The sequence below is a fragment of the Felis catus genome, chromosome D3 (genome assembly GCF_018350175.1).
Source record: "Felis catus isolate Fca126 chromosome D3, F.catus_Fca126_mat1.0, whole genome shotgun sequence".
Classification (NCBI taxonomy): Eukaryota; Metazoa; Chordata; class Mammalia; order Carnivora; family Felidae; genus Felis; species Felis catus.
Window position 1 is genome coordinate 41,556,117 of NC_058379.1, and position 21,129 is coordinate 41,577,245.

The 21,129-nt window shown below is 36.2% G+C and overlaps 1 protein-coding gene, 1 long non-coding RNA gene and 1 pseudogene across 3 annotated transcripts in view; 2 read left to right on the forward strand and 1 right to left on the reverse strand.

Annotated features, from left to right (window-relative positions):
• Window positions 1–21,129, forward strand: part of METTL4 (methyltransferase 4, N6-adenosine) — a 681,840-nt gene that overhangs the window by 182,117 nt on the left and 478,594 nt on the right. The window lies entirely within an intron of this gene.
• Window positions 6,206–9,026, forward strand: LOC123381196. Its single transcript, XR_006587916.1, has 2 exons — window positions 6,206–8,381; window positions 8,468–9,026. It is a non-coding gene; the product is annotated as an uncharacterized LOC123381196 (long non-coding RNA).
• On the reverse strand, window positions 16,390–16,927 carry LOC111557248 (annotated as a pseudogene).

Consider the following 21,129-nt stretch of genomic DNA (forward strand, 5'->3'; position numbering starts at 1 on the left):
CTTTTTGCCATTTTGTTAACTGTTTAATGGTTGTTTTTGTAGTTCTTCTCTGTTTCATTTTCTCTTGTTTTCTTCCCTTGTGATTTTATGACTTTCTTTAGTGTTCTGCTTGGATTTTCTCTCTCTCCCTCTCTCTCTTTTTCTTTTCTTTTCTTTTTTTTAGTAATGTATCTATTATAGGTTTTTGGTTTGTGGTTACCATAAGGTTCACAGATAACAATCTATGTATATAGTAGTCATTTTAAGTTCATGGTCACCTAACTTTGAATGAATTCTAAATGTACTACTTTTTTACTTCCCTTTCACAATCTCTTATGCTTTTGGTATTATATTTTATATATATTTTTAATATATATATATAATATATGAATAATTTTTTTAATGTGTTGTTGGATCCAGTTGGCTACTATCTTGTTGAGGATTTTTGCATCCATGTTCATGAAGGAAATTATTCTATAGTTCTCGTTTTTAGTGGGGTCTCTGTCTGGTTTTGGAATCAAGGTAATGCTGGCTTCATAGAAAGAGTTTGGAAGTTTTCCTTCCATTTCTATTTTTTGGGACAGCTTCAAGAGAATAGGTGTTAACTCTTCCATAAATGTTTGGTAGAATTCCCCTGGAAAACCATCTGGCCTTGGACTCTTGTTTTTTGGGGAGGTTTTTGATTACTAATTTGATTTCTTTACTGGTTATGGGTCTGTTCAAATTTTCTATTTCTTCCTGTTTCAGTTTTGGTAGCGTATATGTTTCTAGGAATTTGTCTATTTCTTCCAGATTGCCCATTTTATTGGCGTATAAGTGCTCATAATATTCTCTTATTATTGTTTTTATTTCCGCTGTGTTGGTTGTGATCTCTCCTCTTTCATTTTTGATTTTATTTATTTGGGTCCTTTCTTTTTTCTTTGTGATCAAACTGGCTAGGGGTTTATCAATTTCATTAATTCTTTCAAAGAACCAGCTTCTGGTTTTGTTGATATGTTCTACTGTTTTTTGGTTTTGATAGCATTGCTTTCTGCTCTAATCTTTATTCTTCCCTGTCTTCTGCTGTTTTGGGGTTTTATTTGCTGTTCCTTTTTCAGCTCTTTAAGGTGTAAGGTTAGGTTGTGTATCTGAGATCTTTCTTCCCTCCTTCAGAAGGCCTGGATTGCTATATACTTCCTCTTATGACCACCTTTCCTGCGTCCCAGAGGTTTTGGGTTGTGGTGTTATCGTTTTCATTGGCTTCCATGTACTTTTTAAATTTCCTCTTTAACTTCTTGGTCAGCCCATTCATTCTTTAGTAGGATGTTCTTGAGTCTCCAAGTATTGTTATCTTTCCAAGTTTTTTCTTGTGGTTGATTTCAAGGTTCAGAGCGTTGTGGTCTGAAAATATGCACGGTATGATCTCAATCTTTTTGTACTTGTTGAGGGCTGATTTATGTCCCAGTATGTGGTCTATTGTGGAGAACGTTCCATGTGCACTGGCGAAAAATGTATACTCCGCTGGTTCATGATGAAATGTCCCTAATATATCTGTTAAGTCTACCTGGTCCAGGGTGTCGTTCAAAGCATTGTTTCCTTGCTGATTTTCTTGATTAGATGATCTTTCCATTGCTGTGAGTGGGGTGTTGAAGTCTCCTACTGTTATGGTATTACTATCAATGAGTTTCTTTATGTTTGTGATTCATTGATTTATACATTTGGGTGCTTTCACATTTGGTGCATAAATGTTTACAATTGTCAGGTCTTCTTGGTGGATAGACCCCTTAGTTATGATATAATGCCCTTCTTCATCTCTTATAGCCTTTATTTTAAAGTCTAGATTGTCTGATATAAGTATGGCTACTCTGGCTTTCTTCTGTTGACCATTAGCATGACAGATGTTTCTCCATCCCCTTACTTTGAATCTGAAGGTGTCTTTAGGTCTAAAGTGGGTCTCTTGTACACAGCACATAGATGGATCTTGTTTTCTTATCCATTCTGTTACCCTCTGTGTTTTGATTGGAGCATTTGGTCCATTGATGTTTAGAGTGAGTACTGAAAGTGATGAGTTTATTGCCATTATGTTTCTTGTGGAGTTGGAGTTTCTGGTGGTGTTCTCTGGTCCTTTCTAGTCTTGTTGCTTTTGGTGTTTTTTGTTTGTTTGTTTGTTTGTTTGTTTGTTTTTGTTTTGTCTTTTCTCCTTTCAGAATGACCCCCTTAAAATTTCTTGCAGGGCTGGTTTATTTGTCATGAACTCCTCTAATTTTTGTTTGTCTGGGAAAATTTAATTTCTCCTATTTTGAATGACATCCTTGCTGGATAAAGAATTCTTGGCTGCATATTTTTCTTATTCAGCACATTGAATATATCCTGCCACTCCTTTCTGGCCTGCCAGGTTTCTGTGGATAGGTGTGCCGCAAACCTGATGTGTTACGGACTTTTCCCCTTGCTGCTTCATGAATCTTTTCTTGACTAATATTTTGTGAATTTGACTATGATATGCCTTGTTGATGGTTGGTTTTTGTTGAATTGTATGGGTGTTCTCTGTGGTTCCTGGATTTTGCTATCTGTGTCTTTCCCCGGTTAGGAAAGTTTTCCTCTATGATTTCCTCACGTAACCCTTCTACTCCTTTCTTCTCTCTCTTCATCTTCTGGGACCCCTATGATTCTGATGTGGTTCCTTTTTAATGAGTCACTGATTTCTCTAATTCTTAAATCATGCTCTTTTGTCTTTGTCTCCCTTTTTTTCCTGCTTCATTATTCTCCATAAGTTTGTCCTCTATCCCTGATTCTGTTCTGCCTCATCCATCCTTGCTGCTGTGGCCTCCATTCGAGTTTGCAGCTCAGTTATAGCATTTTTTATTTCAACCTGACAGGCTTTACTTCTTTTATATCTGCAGAGAAGGATTCTAATTCATTTTTGACCCCTGCTAGTATTCTTAGTATTGTGACTCTAAATTCTCGTTCAGACATGTTGCTTGTAGCTTATGTTGATTAAGTCCCTGGATGTCATTTCTTCCTGCTCTTTCTTTTGGGTAAATTCCTTTGTTTTGTCATTTTGAAGGAAGAAAATGAATTAATAAGGTAAAAAGAAATTAAAATTAAAAAATTATAAACAGCACACACATACACACACACACAAATCAAATAAGTGATGTTTGATCCTAGGTATGTTTTGGTCTGGTTGTTGAAAGGAGTTTGATAGATTAGAGAAAAATGGAGGAAAAGAAGGAAAATTTTAAAAAAGGGAAATGTTTGAATATTTGAAACAATGAGGACAATGAAATAGAATATGATGAAGTGATGGAAGTAAAATGGAATTTGAAAAATTTACACAAAATAAAAAGTATAGTAGAGAAAAATTAAAAATATATTTTTAATAAAAATTGAAAATAAAAATAAAAATTTTTCTGTATTCAAGACAAAGAAAAGATTTGAAAAAGAAAAAAAGAAAAAAGAAAGAAAATTGACTAGATGCACCGGTGAGCAGACTGAAATATGATTGAAATTATGTTGTTTTCCCCTAGAGGTCAAACTATGAAGCACTTTATAGTCCAGAAACTAAGCAGGTGGAGAGATTTGTGGTGTTCCTGAAGAGCAAGATTGGCCTAATTGGGTGGGGCTTAGTGTAATGGCTCCGTTCTCCACTAGATGGCGCTGCTTAACTTACTGGGGTGGAATGCTGTGCTTGTAGGTGTGTATGCACATGCGTGGAAGGGGTGAAAATGGCGTCACCCAGCTACCCAGTCTCTAGTATCCGAACTCTGTTCTCCCCAATCTCATTCTTTTTCTCTCGCTTCTGTCCACTTCCTGCTTTTACACTGCCTGTGACCAAGGCATCAAGTTGTCAGGGTGCACCTCCCTCCTGAGTTTTATCTCGGATGCTGCTGTGTTTCCTGACACCTCACTTCTGAGGGACTGCAGCTTTGACCCACTCAGACCCTCTGAGGAGGGTCTCACTGAGCAATGGCCAGGTGCCAGCAGCACCCAGGAACATTCAGGGACCGTGCTGATGCTGATGCCCAGAGACTGTGGCTGGGTGCCAGCCCACCCCAGAAAAAGTTCACACGATTGTGTAGCAGCAGCATTTCAGGGATTATGGGAAATCACAACACATATCTGGCACCAAGCTTCACCCCTAATGACTTTGTTCCAGCACCAGTGAATGTGGTTGTTCTCTGGGGTCTGCTGGCACCAGGTGGCCATACAGCCTCTACCAAATATCCTTCCAGCAGGGAAACCGCCTTTCCCCCTGTGGCCCAAGGATCCCCAGACTTCATACTGTTCCTGGGGATTCTTCCTTGCCACCAGAGCACTGCCAGGTATCGAGCTGCAGAGTTTCAAACTCTGCACTCCTCCTGTTTATAGAGTCTTAATGGAATTTAAACCCTCTCCTTTCTCCTTTCTCTCTTTTAAATTCAGTCCCTATGGCTGTTTCCACTTTTCCTCTTTCCAGCTGGTTTTGGAGGGGGGTGCTTTTCCCATACTCTCCCCCCATCTCCGTCCTCTCCCTGCACGCAAAAGTGACTCCCTGCCCTCCGCAGCTTCTCTCTCCCCCAATTCACCTCTCTGTGCCACCTACCTGCTGAGTCCTGTGGTTCAGGTTGTGTGGATTGTTGTGTTAATCCTCAAATCAGTTTTCTAGGTGTGCAGGATGGTGTAGTGTTGATTTGACTGTATTTCATGGATGCAAGACGCAAAAAAACTTTCATGCTGTTCCATCATCTTGGCTCCTCCTGATTTCCTCTGAAAATGTCTCTAAATGTTACTATTCTTGATGCTTCGATTGGAGAATGTGGACCATTTTGAGAACTAGCAGGCCAGAGTGTTATCTTTTATTGTGTCCTCTCTTTACTTCCCATGGATTTCTTTTTCTAAGCAGAGTGTCTCTATGCAGACATCTGAGTAGCTGAGCAATTGAACTACCAGTGACTGGCTGTGTCTTTTTAGGGTTTATTGTGAAGTAGTTGCCAGCCCATTAGTGTATCACTTTGCATTGCTCCCCATCTTTCCATCTTATAGTTTTCCTTACTTTTGCTCTATGGAGATTTTATGCCCCAGATGAATTTTAAGTGCTTCCTCCTAGGTCTGGGAACTTTTTTTTCAGGGAGATTTGGCTAACATAATATAATAATGACTTGTTTACATGCTTGTCTCTTCTGGGAGACTGAAAACTCCTTGAAAGTAGTAACCATGTCATCTCATTTGTTATGAGATGGGACCTGACAAAATAGGCCAGAGGTCCATGTTCATATAACAGACCTATGCATGAAAACATAGGGAATTATAGAATAAAAATGTTCTTTGTGAAATTCATATACTCAAATGTTATTGTTAAATAAGCCTTTAATCTTATTGGCTAATATTTAAAAATCATCTCTTGAATATGAAATACAATGTGCTATTTGAGTAATAGATACATTAAGGAAAAGAAAGTTTTACTAAACATATAATTTATAGCCCCAATGGTATTTTTGCCAGTTGGTTATTGCCACCGTTAAGATAATTCTTATTAAAAATTAACCCTAAGAAATTCAAAATCTATGTAGTATATTTAAACATCTTAGGATTTGGCTGTCTCTGAAAGGTAAAGGACAAATAAATATCAAGTAATAAGCATCTAAGAGCTTTGACAGGAAATAAAGGCAGAAAGCCTAATACAGTCATAAAAAGAGAAGCCTAAATAAAGCCATATTTGGAATGAAACAAATCTCAGTACCTTCTGTATAATTTGCAATAAACCACAGATGCCAAACATTCATCTTATTTAAGTCAGTCCGGCACTAATCTCAAACTAAGTTAATTTCTCAAATTGGATTAATTATGGTGAAAGAAATTTTGCAATTACCCATAGGAAGATGCTGGGAAGATTGTAAACTCAGGGTAATTTATGATTGAGTATATATGTTGATCATTAATGCTGCATATTTGGGGCTGTGAGACTAGGTGTGAGCCCTATGTGACTGCATTAAAGTTTGGGCATGGATTAAACACACAATCTGAACATTAAATTTAGTGCACCATTGGTTAGTGCACCATTGACATCTTCAGTGTGATCCTGAGTTTAGTAATAAATCTAATTCCATCCTAAGATAGTAGTGATGCTTGAAGTTATGCCTTTAAATTTGTATTTTGGTTTTGCCTTTGGTTCTAGGTTTGGTATCAATATTTACGTGATTCTTATTTTGATACAATATAACGTAAAGAACCATACACAGAGGTATTTTGCCTGTAAAATATACTCAGTCTGCTTTCTCAATGCTTGTCTTACAAATCTATTGTTATCAAAATATTCTCTACTGATGGAATATCTAGTCATCATTGAAAAGCAAAGTGCTTTGTTTTCCAGGAGAGATAGCTCATATTGGAAATGGTCTGTATTTTGTAAAATTTTGCAAGCAAGCACACACTATTGTTGTTATTAAGTATGTGTGTGTATGTGTGTGTGTGTGTGTAAAATCTAACATTGGGTCAAAAATCAAGGTATTCTATTTTAACATACATTTTTACTGTTTTCATTTCATTCTCTAGAAATTGCAAATATCATCATGCAGAAATTTCACTTCTTCAGTTTCCTGAGCTCACAGGTCACATTGCTTTTTTACTGGAATCTCTACCTGGCTCAGTAACCAAGGCAACAAATCCCTGGTTAATGATTCACTAGAAATTCACTGTGGAGGTGGCTTATTAGTTTTTTTCCCCAAGAGCTGGGATAAAAAGCTTGCTTGTGATATTTTCATCTATTTCTCTTTTCTCTCTTACTTGAGATCCAGACAACCTAAAGTAAACTTAATTAAAATCAATAGACTAAAATATCCAGTGCTTTAAATTACTATTTTGGGACTTACAGTGTTTGTATATATAAATATGGAATATTAATAAGTTTAAGAGTATTTTGTTTTATGTTTCTACCTCTTTCAGTTTGCATTTTTGATGTGTGCATAAAAAACAAAAATAATTTTAAAATGGTAGTTTTAGGCTTAAGCAGTATCCTAGTTCTGGAAGAGTTGTTTGTAGAAAGCATCTTTAAGAAGTTACTAACATGCCTCAGGGGAAGAAGAGAAGACAAGTAAAAATCCAACAGAACTTTGAATAGGAAAAAAAGAGTCAACTTTATGAAAAGGAGTAAGTATGGGAAGAAATTGACAAGAGGGCAAAAAACCAAAAACCACTAAACTAAAAAAACCCCTTGGTGTTGTTTAAAAATATTCCATAGTATATGAAGATACAGTTCTAATGGATGAATGAATCCAAATATATTTCTGGAAAATTTTGTTTTCTGCCATAATATTTAAAGGGAAGCAAGGGGAAGAGGAAATGATAGAATGACATTTGACGTGTTTCCCAAGTGTTTATAAAAGAGAAAAAGGCAGTGACACTGGAGAACAAAATTACCTGGCTTGAAAGTGCTAAAAGGAATGGACCTCTTGAGAGGAATGGGGGATACATTAACAACGGACTTTTTACACGTTCCCCCCCCCCCCCTTGCCAAGGCAGCTTTTAGTGCCATGTTTAAAAGGTTCAAAATAGCTAAAATCATGAGTTGAGAACTGTTAACTCTAGGAAGTATTTTAGAACTTCTATTAAGAATTGGAGACAACTAATATAAGAAAATCCTCCTAGACCTTATAAGTTAATAGAAGGTATTTATCTATGGTGTGACAGTTATTTATATTGTCAAAAAAACATACAATGAAAAAAACTCATGATTTCATTATATTGAAAGCTTGAGAAGAGCCCTTTAAAGAACAGTAGACACACTACTAATAAATAGTGTTTAGGCACACTATTAATAAATCTGTCATTTTTACATTACACAAATTGGAAATTGTTTCTGGAAGAACAAAAAAGAATTTTGTTTAGTAGTTCTGTAGAATGTACTTGCCACTAAGGAACATCTTGGCAGCATGATACAGATCCCATAGAGGATCAATTTTCCGACCAAACTCACCACTAGGAAAAACAATAACAAATTACCCAAAAGTCAAAAGTGGATACAGTACTACCAGTGGCTAAGAATTGGTTTTGTCCCTCCTTGTCCATATTCCTCCCTCCACTACAGTTTTGTCTGGAGGCAACTCTGACTTCCTTTTGGCCCAGAAACATTGGGTCAGAGCTGGCTCTACTTCTGGGCACTATAGCTGGAGTTCTTACCCACGCCAAGCCAGTTAGAACTACCAACCTTGCCAATTTCAGCCAAGAAGACTCAATCCAAACTTTTGTTTGTGCTTTTATTGAACTCTCCCTCTGGTGGTGGCCTTCATGTGATGATTATGGAATCTGAAGTTTCAGGAACCACTGCAGGGAGCTTGAGAATGGAGTCAACTCAGAGGAAGCAAAGAAAATTAGTGATATCATTTGAGTCCTGAATAAAGCCACACCTGAAGTTACTACTTGGTCTGGACTTTTCATTTAAATGAACAGTAAGTATATTTTTGTTTAAGCCAACTTGAGATTTTTTTTCCCCTCACTTCCAACTGACAAACAGAGTGCTTTAACTTATCCACAGGTGCAGAACTTCCAGAAAAGAGCCAGTAGGAGCTGAGTAATTCTGTAATGAAAGGAAGTGTAGCTTGTGCAGGAGATCTCTTCTTGGTCAACAACTGGAATGTTAGAAAAGAATTTAAAGGCAAATACCAGTCCTTCAGGAAGCCTGTATCAGAGTTAAGGGGAAAAAACCAACGACAACAAAGCCAAAGAACTGTTCGGTGCTGTTTTACTGTTCTGATGTAGTAAATATACAAAGAATACATAGAAGCAACAAGAAAATTATTAGTCACCAGAAACCTTTGAGGAGGAGAGGGCAACATAGTAAATAAGGAGAGTAACTGGTTAAATACCTATATTATGCATGGGCCCAAAAGTGAGTGCTTATTCGGGCAGATAGTTTTGAAAATTTCTTATAGTTTATTTCACTGAGGTTGTCTATAGTGGTCAACATTGTAGTAGAGAGTAAATCACCAGGTCATTTTATGGCATGTAAACAGATATTGAGAATTGTTTTAGGTTTTGGAACATAATTTGGAAAATAAGGTACCAATTATATTAAATGACTTTGTAGCAGACACAAACAACGTTTTTTACTGAGTGTGATTTTCCTTAAAATAATGAGTGTTCTAGTTTTAGCAACTTGTAAATGGTTCTATGCTTTATAGATATTTTTCTTTGCCTTGTGAAAACATAGAGCAGGTCTACTATTCAGTTATGAGAAATATTTATTTTGCAATGTTTAGTTCCTATTGCTGAAAGGTAATATTGGAATAAAAGTGAAGGTCGTTGAAATGATAAGTTCTGATATTTTCTACTCTGAGGTAGTGTACTTTTTTTTTTAATTGGATAGGTAAGGCATAGGACAAAGGCAACATGTTAATTAGGAAGGAATAGGGAGTCTTCTTCCTGAGACCCTGGGAGTATAAAAGATCCTAACATCATCACTGACCTCCAGGAAAGGAAGAGTAGATGGATATTTTAGGTATGATAATGAAAATAAGTGAAACATACATCGACAGACTACCAGAGACTAAGCAGAAGTATAACTGCAGAGCTTAAGTTTGAAGCTGAATCTGGTGTGAGAAAGGATGCCATGAATTTGTACATTAAAACAATGGAGAGGAAGTAATGGAAAATTTAGTGAGAAGAATAGCATTTTTGTCAGAAATGTTAATCTATTGTGTGTTTTATTCATTTCTCTTAAAAGTATTCAGAACATTTTGGACACTTAGGGTGCTTCAGAGTAGAGCAGATAACTATAAATCACATCTCTTTTTGAACTTGCAGCTGAAGTTAAATGGAAATGTGACATTGTAGGGAAATTCACCAGGCAGGATATTGAAATCTGTTTTTAACAGCTGTCCAAAAAAGTGCCAAAATGGTGAATTATCTTCTCTTTTCCCATAAACTAATTGATTCTCAGAAAATAAACAAAAAAGATACTGATATTATCCTGCTGTTTTTTGTTACAAACATAAAGTAGTGGCTCTTATGATGTATCACAGTTGAACAAAATTAACACACTGTCAAAGTAGCTCAATCACGTGGCATCATACCTCTCTAAGAAATTTACCAGAAAGTTCTTCCTTGAGCCAGAGATGCAAACAAACAAGCAAAAGCAGCACACAACTCCCAATATAAGAAAAGAGAAGGCTGGAATAGACCACATGTCAGTCTGGCCTTAGTCAGATCAGCTTAGATGTTTCTTTTGATAATAATAATTGTTATTACTCATTTCTGATGATTGAACCCATATGGTTTAACACCCATTGGATAATAAATATTGGTATAAAAATAAAAAGAGAATTTCTTTCTTTATTTTTTTTTTAATATTAAATTTATTGTCAAATTGGTTTCCATACAGCACCCAGTGCTCATCCCAACAAGTGCCCTCCTCAATTCCCATCACCCGCTTTCCCCTCCCTCCCACCTCCCATCAACTCTCAGTTTATTCTCAGTTTTTAAGAGTTAACAGATAATTTCTTAATGGGTTTATGAGTTAAATGCCTTTCAAAGATATTATATTTTAAGGTAACTTGAAAATACTGACTGTGAAAGGGTTATTAATCAGGGGTAAGAAAAAATACCCTGCAGGATATTAATTACTTACTTAAAGTACTCATTTCTTTGCATACACTCAATATGTTTTTATCTTTGAATAACCTATCTATTACATGGTGCCCTTGCATCTATTGTTGTCCCCCATCAATTCATTTTCCATGTTGTAGCCTGGTGGTCTTTACAAAATGAAGATTTGCTTTGTCCCTTTCTTTATCCCCGTACCTCCTCCAAGACTGTGGCAGTCATACTACTGCATCTCACAGATCTCCAGCTACAGGGCTTATAATTGACCTAGGGCCTCACCTGCTAAGTTTGAACCCTATTACTACTTTTTCATTGAGGCCTTTGTTCAGAGTTGCTCCCCACTGACAACTGAGAGCTGCAGGATGATACTAAGGCAGGCACTTCCCCAGGAGATGTGGGACTCCTCTGAAGGGTCATTTAATACCCACTCATTCTTGACATTTTTGCTCATATGTTATTTCTGGGGAAAACTTTCCCATTCTTTTTGCTGAATCAGGTTTACCTGCTCTACACAATCTTAGCACCAAGAACTTTAGTTCATAACAGGTATTACTGTTAATATTTTATATTCATTGAATGAATATTTGTTTCCATGGTGTCACCTGGACTGGACATTAAGCTCTTTGTAAGGGCAAAAACATGCTTTTTAAAAATTTTGTTTCACTTGGGACCTCATGAAGATAAAAATCTTCTGCATAGTGAAGGAAATGGTCAACAAAACAAAAGGCAACCAACGGAATGGGAGAAGATATTTGCAAATGACATATTGGATAAAGGGTTAGTATCCAAAATCTATAAAGAACTTATCAAAATCAACATCCAAAAAACAAATAATCCAGTGAAGAAATGGGAAGAAGACATGAATAGATAGTTTTCCAAAGAAGACAACCACAATACAAATCAAAACTATAATGAGATACCAACTTCACACCTGTCAGAATGGCTAAAGTTAACTACTCAGGAAACAACAGATATTGGCAAGGATGTGGAGAAAGGGGAACATTTTTACACTGCTGGATGGAATGAAAAGTGGTGCAGCCACTCTGGAGAACAACATGGAGTTTCCTCAAAAAATTAAAAAAATAGAGCTGACCCAGCAATTGTACTATTTGGTATTTATACAAAGGATACAAAAATGCTGACTCAAAGGGCACATGCACCCCAATGTTTATAGCCATACTATCAACAATAACCAAACTATGGAAAGAGTTCAGATTTCCATCAACTGATGAATAGATAAAGAAGATGTGGTATTTATATGCAATGGAATATTACTCAGCAATGAAAAAGAATGAAAATGTGCCATTTGCAACAACATGGATAGAACTAGAATGTAATACGCTAAGTGAAATAAGTCAGGGAAAGATAAATATATGATTTCATTCATATGTGAAATTTAAGAAACGAAACAGATGAACATAGGGGAAGGGAAGCAAAAATAAGATAAAAACAGAGAAGGAGGCAAACCATAAAAGACTCTTAAATATAGAGAACAAAGTGAGGGTTTCTGGAGGGATGTTGGGTGAGGGGATAGGCTAAATGGGTGATGGGCATTAAGGAGGACACTTGTTGGGATGAACATTGGGTGTTATATGTAAGTGATGAATCACGAAATTCTACTCCTGAAACTGTTATACACTATATGTTAACTAACTTAGTTAGTTAAATAAAATTAAAAAAAAACCCCACACACAATTGTGTAGACATCACTACATGAAAATAAAGAAGAGTGCCTTCACTTAAACAAACAAACAAACAAAAATTTTGTTTTACTTCTGTATCCCCAGCTTCTAGCACAATGCCTGTCACGTAGATGACCAATAAATACCTATTGAATGAATTAATTTAAACATGTAGTGCCCTCAGAAACCTAAAAGAATGTTAATCTGAAACTTTCCTATTACCAGTCTTCATTTCACATGTTAAATGTTAATAATCTCCCCTAATCTTCTGCCTCTTACATTTGTCATTCTGAAAAGACCAGGTTAATGAAGAGTTTTGCAGAACTCATGTTAAGTTGAAAAATACACTTGAAAAATTTCTCTTTGCAGTATATTCTTTTTTTTTAGTATCAAAGTTAATATGTGCACAGTTGTCACATAGTTCCACAATGCTTTTAATGAAGAATAATACTCCCTACAACTCTATTCTCCCTCATTTTCTGTTTCCTAGAGCTTAGTGCTTTTTAGCAGTTTCTCTTTTCATTTTCCTTCATATCTCAAAATAACATAATTGTATGGCAACTTTTAAGTTTTTCACTTTTAGGCATCATTTATTGACTTCCTAACATAAAAGATTAGGCTTTATCTTTCTTTAATCATTTCCCACTTGTTACCAAGCACTGTACTGCATGTTTCCCATCCCCCTCATCCTCCTGAAAATTTCACATGTTAAGATTTTTATATTATTTTTGTGTTAGCATGATTATATAAATGCTATTTTCAGGTGAGCCCAGTACTATTCCTAGACATTTGCATAGGAGCCCATGTCTTGTAAGCCAGACTTGAGAAATTTTTGCTCTGGCCCTTCTCCCTGGGGGAGGAATTCAGAAGGCCAAGTAAGCTGCCTTTTCAGATCTCATTCTGGGTCCCTGAATTACCTGCACAAACAACCCTGAGGCTGCTTCTAAACCCCATGCAGGCCCCATTATCATCTGTCCTGCTGAAGGGTGGATGGTGCTGTCTGTGTACACATCTAATGGGAAAGTGTTTGTGAGTGTATGATCTGAGCTAGGATAATACGTGGGTTGGTGTCTACACATGCCCCCAAATTTCCTCAGTGTGTGGGTTGGAACTTGAGGCTGGAATAGAAGGGGATGGGCTCTTGGTCTGAGGCCAGTACCTAGCTCTCCATCTACTGTTAAGTTCTGGCGTGGAACTCTGAGAAGTATATGGATTTTAAATTTAATCCTGGCTTTCTAGGTCATTTACTTAAGGTAGGAGAATAGGATGTATTTTATTTAATACTTTTTTTAGTTTGATTTACATTTTAAAAATGTATAGTCATATGATACATGGTCCTTCATTTATCTTCCCCTGCCCCCTCCCCAAATGTTAGAGGGGGGGCTAACTTAGCCATGTGGTATACTGTGATTATTTTCTTTACCTGCATAGATTTTAAATTTTCTTTTGGTTGGAATTAATAATATCTTGCTTTGCATTTGCTTTATTTTCTCTGTAGTTAGGTCTTATCCTTAATTTACTCCTCAGAAGTTTAAATCTCTTAATTTATAAAAAAGTTCAGGTAATACATTTTTTTCATCTTTTGGAGACATTCCTACTGGAGCTTGTTTTCTTCACTTGTTAAAATTGTGGTAAAATAGACATAGCACAAAATTATCATCTTAACCATTTTTAAGTGTACAGGTCAGAAGTATTAAGTATATTCATATTGTGAAATGATCAATATCATCCAACTCCAGAACTCTTTTATCTTGCAAAAGCCCGAACTCTATACCCATTCCTCCCTCCCTCTCATCCCTGGAAACCACCATTCTACTTTCTCTATCATTTTGGCTAATGTCAGTGCTTTACATAAGTGGATCATGTAGTATTTGTTTTTTTGTGATTAGCTTATTTCACTTAGCATAATGTCATCAAGATTCGTTCATGTTGTACCATATGTCAGGATTTCCTTTTAAAAGTATGAATGATATCCAATTATATGTATGTATCAAATTTTGCTTATCCATTCATCCAATGATGGACACAGGGGTTGCTACCACATTTTAATTATTGTGAATAATGGTGCTATGAATATGAGTGTACAAATATCTCATTGAAAATCTACTTTAAGTTCTTTTGGGTATATACCCATAAATGCAATTGCTGGATCATATGGTAATTCTATTTAAAAAATGTTGAGGAAATCCTATACTGTTTTCCACAGTGGCTGTATCATTTTGTATTCCCACTAATAGTGTACAGGTGTTCCAATTTCTCCACATCCTCTTCAGTACTTGTTATTTTCTGATTGATTGATTGATTGATTGATGGTGGCCATCTTAATGGGTGTGAGGTGGAATTTCATTGTGGTTTTGATTTGTATTTCTCTAATGATTAGTGATGTTGAGCATCTTTTCATGTACTTGTTTCCATAACATTTATGTATCTTCTTTGAAGAAATGTCCATTCAAGTTTTTTTTGCCAATTTTGGAGTTGGGTTTTTTGTTTTATTTTTGTTGAGTTTTAAGTTTTTCTATATATTCTAGATATTATTCCTTATCAAATATATCATTTGTGAATATTTTCTCCCATTCTTTGAGTTTCCTTTTTACTCTGTTGATAGATTTACTCTGTTGTCTTTTGATGCCTTTTTATTGTGCATAGTCTATGGAGTGGTTCTCAAACTTTGTTAGATAGAATCACCTGGGGAAACTACTTAAAAGTGGAAAGGCCCAAGTCCTGTACTTGCTTGAGTGAATTTGGGCTTCTGTATTGTATAATATCTCCTCACTTGATTCTGATGCATATCTAATTGGAGAACAATAGGTCTGTGGGCACAGATTCTCAAACTTGGCTGCACATTAGAATCACTGGAGTCTCACACAGAGAGATTCTTTTTCTTTTAATTCAAGTATAATTAACATACAGTGTTATATTAGTTTCAGGTATACAATATAATGATTCAACAATTCTATATATTTCTCAGTGCTCACCGAGAGGAATGTACTCTTAATCTATTCAATTTGATTTTATTTGATTTGATTTTAGAGACAGAGTGTGAGCAGGGAAGAGGGACAAAGGGAGAGAGAGAGAGAATGCTATGCAGGTTTCATGCTAAGCATGGAGCCTGATGCAGGGCTCGATCCCATGACCTTAGGATCATAACCTGAGCTGAAATCAAGAGTTGGATGCTCAGTGGACTAAGCACCCAGAAGTCTCTCTTAATGCTTTTTAATCTATTGATACTTAAAATTTAAAAATTTTCATGAAGCCTAATTTGCCTATTTTTTTTCTCTTGTTGCCCATGTCTTTGGTGTCATATCTAAGAATTTATTTCTAAATCCAGTATTGTGAAGCTTTTGCCCTGTGTTTTCTTCTAAGAGTTTTATAGTTGTAGGTGTAAATTTAGGTCTTTGATCCCTTTTGAGGTAATTTTTGTATTTGGTGTTTGGTAGGGTCCAACTTCATTCTTTTGCATGTGGATATCCACTTTTCCTAGCACCTTTTGTTGAAAAGACTGTCCTTTCCCCATTGGATGGCTTTGAAACCCTGTCAAAAATCATTTGACTAAATATGGCAGGGTTTATTTCCAAATTCTAGTATATTACATGGGTCTAAACATCTGTCTTTATGCTGGCACCATACTGTATTAATTATTGTAGCTTTGTGGTAAGTTTTAAAATCAGGAAGTGTGAGTCCTCCATATTTGTTCTTTTTCAATGTTAGCTATTTGGGGTACCCTGAGATTCCATATGATTTTTTTGATGGAGTTTTCTATTTTTGCAAAAAAAAATCATTGGGATTTTGATAGGGATCATATTAAATCTGTAGGTTGCTTTGGGTAGTATTGACATCATAACAATAGTAAGTCTTCTAATCCATGAACATAGGATATGTTTCCATTTATTTATGCCTTCCTTAATATCTTTCAGTAATGTTTTATAGTTTTTGTTGTGAAAGTCCTTTACCTCCTTGGTTAATTCCTGAGTATTTAATCCTTTTTTTTGTTTGTTTTACAAGTTTGACTTTAAAATAGATTTGAATTCACAATGATTTCAATACATCAATCACTCCATAACACAATGTGGAGGTATAACAATTATGTGATGACTTCTTAATAGTCCAAGGGGATAAAGACCTTTTTTCAAATATGGAAATAAATTAATCTTTCTACAGTATTAACTCTTAAAAGCTATTCTTCTTTATAGACTACAGTATTATTGTCAGTCTCATATACTTTTACTTAATAAAGAACCCCCCCCCCCCCCCCCAGGGGAAGAGATTTCTGGAGGTTTTCCCAGATATCTACAGCTATATTTTCTGTCAGGTTTACAACATCTGCAAAGTATGGCACATCCAAATCCAGATTATTATGATCAAGGGGCTTCATAACTGTCTCCTCCATATACCCTTTGAGGTTGGTCAAATTCATAACCACTCCTGTAACAGGATCAGTCTCTCTATGTACAGTCACCACAACTTTATACTTGTGTCCATGGCATTGGGATTGTGGCATTTACCAGTTTAAAGTTTTCTTGGTTACTCAGAGTTTTGCTGTCATGCTAGTGGGTTGTGCTGGAAGAGACCAGGCAGGACACTTGTGCCTGGCAGATACCAAATGTGGCTGCTGCACTCATCGCCTCTCCTCCAGTATTTTATCCTTTTTTTTAACCTCAAGAAGTTTCTTTTTTTTAAGATTTTTAAATTATTTTAATCTCTACACCCAACATGAGGCCAGAACTCACAACTCTGAGATCAAGAGTAGCATGCTCTACTGACTGAGTCACACAGATACCCCCTAAAAGGACAGTCTTCCAGTGTATGTATGTATGTATGTATGTATGTATTGTATGTATGTATGTATGTATGCATTTATTAAGTGATTTCTATGCCCAATGTGGGGCTCAAACTCATGACCCTGAGATCAAGAGTTGTATGCTCTACCAATTGAGCCAGCCAGGAACCGCAGTATTTTATTCTTTTTGATGCTATTGTGAATAGATTGCTTCCTTAAAAAAAAAGAATTGTTTTTAATGTTTATTTATTTTTGAGAGAGAGAGAGAGAGACAGAGTGAAAGCGGCAGAGGGCCAAAGAGAGAGGGAGACACAGAATCTGAAGCAGCTGTGCTGACAGCTCAGAGCCTGACATGGGGCTCAAACACACAAACTGTGAGATTATGACCTGAGCTGAAGTTGAATGCTTAACCAACTAAGCCACCCAGGTGCCCCTAGATTTCTTCCTTATATTCTTTTCCATTTTGTTCATTGCTTATTGTATACAACTGCAACTAATTTTTGCATGTTGACTTTGTATCCTGCTACTTTGCTGAATTTGATTATTCTAGCAATTTTTTGGTGTGTGGAATCTTTAGGGTTTTCTATATGTAAGATCATATCATCTGTAAATAAAGATAATTTTACTTCTTCATTTCCAATTTGGATGCCTTTTATTTCTTTCTTGCCTAATTTCTATGGCTAGAAGTGGTAAAAGTGGGCATTCTTGCATTGTTCCTGATTTTAGAGGAAAAGCTTTCAGTCTTTTATCATTGAGTATGATGTTTGCTATGGGTTTCTCATATATGACCTTTATTATGTTTTGTTATCTTGAGGTCATTTACTTCTATTTTTAGATGTTGAGTGTTTTTTATCTTGAAAGTGTGCTGAATTTTGTCAAATGATTTTTCTGCATCAGTTGAGATGATCATTGAGTTTTTCCTTCATTCTGTTAATATGGTGTATTATAATGATCAATTTTTACATTGAACTCTCCTTGCATTCCGGGAATAAATCCCACTTGGTCATGGTGTATAATCTTTCTAATGTGCTAGTGAATTAATTCAGTTTGCTAGTATTTTGCTGAGGAATTTTGCATCAGTGTCCATAAAAGATATTGGTCTGTAGTTTTCTTTTCTCATAGTGTCTTTGACTTTGTTATTAGAATAGCAGTGGCCTCATAAAATGAGTGAGGTAGTTTTCTCACCTCTTCAGTCTTTCTCAGCTATTTGATTGGTGTTAATTCGTGAATGGTGTTAGCTTACTCAATGTGTGGTAGAATTCACCAGTGAATCCATCCTATCCAAGGTTGTTCTTTGTCAGGAAATTTTTGATTATTGAGTCAATCTTTTACTGGCTATAGAACTATTTTGTTTTTCTATCTTTGTGATTTGGTCTTGGGTGATTTTCTGTTTCTAGGAATTTCTTTATTTCATCCAGGTTATCCAACTTGTTGATGTACAACTGTTCATAATACTGTTATAATTCTTTTATTTCTGTAGAATCAATAATAATGAATATAGATTCCTGATATTTGGAGGACAGTCTTTATTGCCCATCCTGTCTCCCACAAGCTATGTGCAAGCTGCTTCAGGAGCATGTGCATGGCTGCCTACCATGGAACTGAAACATGAGGACTGGGTGGCTGCTGCAGTGCTAAGAGCTGAAATTGGCTGAAATTAACTTGCACTTTACAGTACAAGCCTTTCCCTGGAAGTGGCAAGCCTTCAATAGACTCCAGAGTTCCAAAATAGTTATATCACACAGATTCTGACAGTATATTTTTTATCAGGGTGGGGAGATGGATTCCTGGTGCTTCCAATGCTATCATCTATCCTAAATCATTCCCAACTGGAGCTTTCACCTTACTGTTGTCTAGACTGGTTGTTCTTTAGGCTTTGCTGGTATCTTTTTTTTTTTTTAATTTTTTTTTATCGTTTTATTTATTTTTGAGACAGAGAGAGACAGAGCATGAGCGGGGGAGGGGCAGAGAGAGAGGAAGACACAGAATCCGAAGCAGGCTACAGGCTCTGAGCCATCCGCCCAGAGCCTGATGCAGGGCTCGAACTCACGGAGTGCGAGATCGTGACCTGAGCTGAAGTCGGACGCTTAAACGACTGAGCCACCCAGGCGCCCCTACAAAGCTGGTATCTTAACTCACTCATCTCTCTCATGGGAATTCTTTCCACATCTTTGTTAATTGGCTCACTTTTCTCAAAGTCCCATGCCTTCATCTTTCTTGGTTTACTCATCCAGCAGCCTTTTGAATAGAAGTAAGTGGGAGACAAATTTTTAATGTATGTTTGAAAATCCTTTATTCTCAATTCATCTTTAATTGGTATTTGGGTTGTATATATAATTCTAGATTATAAATATATAAATATATAAATAATTTATATCATAATTTTGAAGGCATTTCTTTCAGCTTCCAGTGTTTCTATTGAGAAAGTGTGACCCAATTTGATTCTTGATCCTTTGTGTATAAATTGATTTTATTTTTGGAAGTTTTAAGATTAGTTTCCGACTTCTGATATTTCCTGATGATGTGCCTTAGAGTAGGTCTATTTATATACACTATTCTGTGCTCTCATGGATTCTTTCAATGTGAAAATGTATCCTTCAGTTTTGGAAAATTTTGTTTTCTCTTTTTTGTTTTGTTTTGTTTTTGGAACTCTTTTATTGTGATGCTGAACTTCTTGGACTTAGCCTCTAACTTTCCTATCTTTTCTTTCTTATTTTCATACCTTTGTCTTTTTGATTCTACTTTGTTGGAAATATTTTCATTGTTTCATCTAGTGATTTGATTGAGTTTTTCATTTCTATGACTATTTAAAAAGTAAAAGCACTTTTTTGTTTTCTGTAAGTTTCTTCTCTGCAGTATTATATTCATGCTTTATTGGTGCAAAATCTTATTTCTTTGTGAGAATGTTAACGTTATAGTTTAAAAAAATGTTCTTTTTCATGGCACCTGAATGGCTCAGTCAGTTAAGCCTCCAACTTTGGCTCAGGTCATGATCTCACAGTTTGTGGGTTTGAGTCCCACATCAGGCTCTGTGCTAACAGCTCAGAGCCTGGAGCCTGCTTTGGATTCTTGCCTCCCTCTCTCTCTGCCCCTCTCCTGCTCACTTGCTGTCTCTCTCTCTCAAAAATTAATAAACATTAAAAAATTTTTAAAAATAAAAAAATGTTCTTTCTCTTGAATGATCTCTATTTTCCTTCAAGTTCCTTTATCTGTCTTTGTTTTATTTTTCTCCAAAAATGTAGAGACGTTTTGCCTATGTCTATTGGTCCTTGTCTGTGGATTAATATTAAATGTGGTCCACTAAGAAGCTGACTGCATGTACAGAGCTTGTTGCCTGTGAACTTTATAATAACCTGAGCTGATTTAGTTATTTCATGGAGGATATGCTCAAATATCAATATCTTTAGTTTGTCTGTTGTGTTTTGGTCAGATTTTGCAAATAAAGATCTCTCCTGCCAGTGTTCTGTGATCCAAGTCAGGGAAGAGGTTTGGGATTTCAACATTCAGCCTCCTTCAGTATGATATTCCTTTAGTCCTCCTTCATTATTGTATTCCTGACTTTGACTCTGCTTGGTGTCCCACTGCAGAGGATCTCTATTGTCCCTTTCCCTGGGGTGAGGTGATCTCATTGTGGTTTTGCTTTTCATTTCCCTGATGGCTAGTGATGTTGAGCATCTTTTCATATACCTGTTGGCCAACTGTATGTCTTCTTTGAAGACATGTATGTCAACTACTTTGCCCGTTTTATCAGTAAAAAAAGAAAAAATCCAAATATAGATTTACCTATTTCAAAGTTTATTTATTTATTTTTGGGAAAGACAAAGATAGCACAAGTGGGGGAGGGACAGAAAGAGGGAGGAAGAGAGAGAGAGAGAGAGAGAGAGAGAGAGAGAGAAAGAAAAAGAGAGAGAGAGAATATCCCAAGCAGGCTTCGCACTGTCAGCACAGTGCTGGATGCAGGGCTTGAACTCACCAACTGTAAGATCATGACCTGAGCCGAAACCAAGAGTCGGCGCTTAACTGACTGAGCCACTCAGGTGTCCCCAAATATAGATTTAAAAGCTGATGCATAAATGCTTTTGGAACTCTAGTTTATAGTGCTGAAAAACTGAAAACTACACGAAAACCCCATATAGA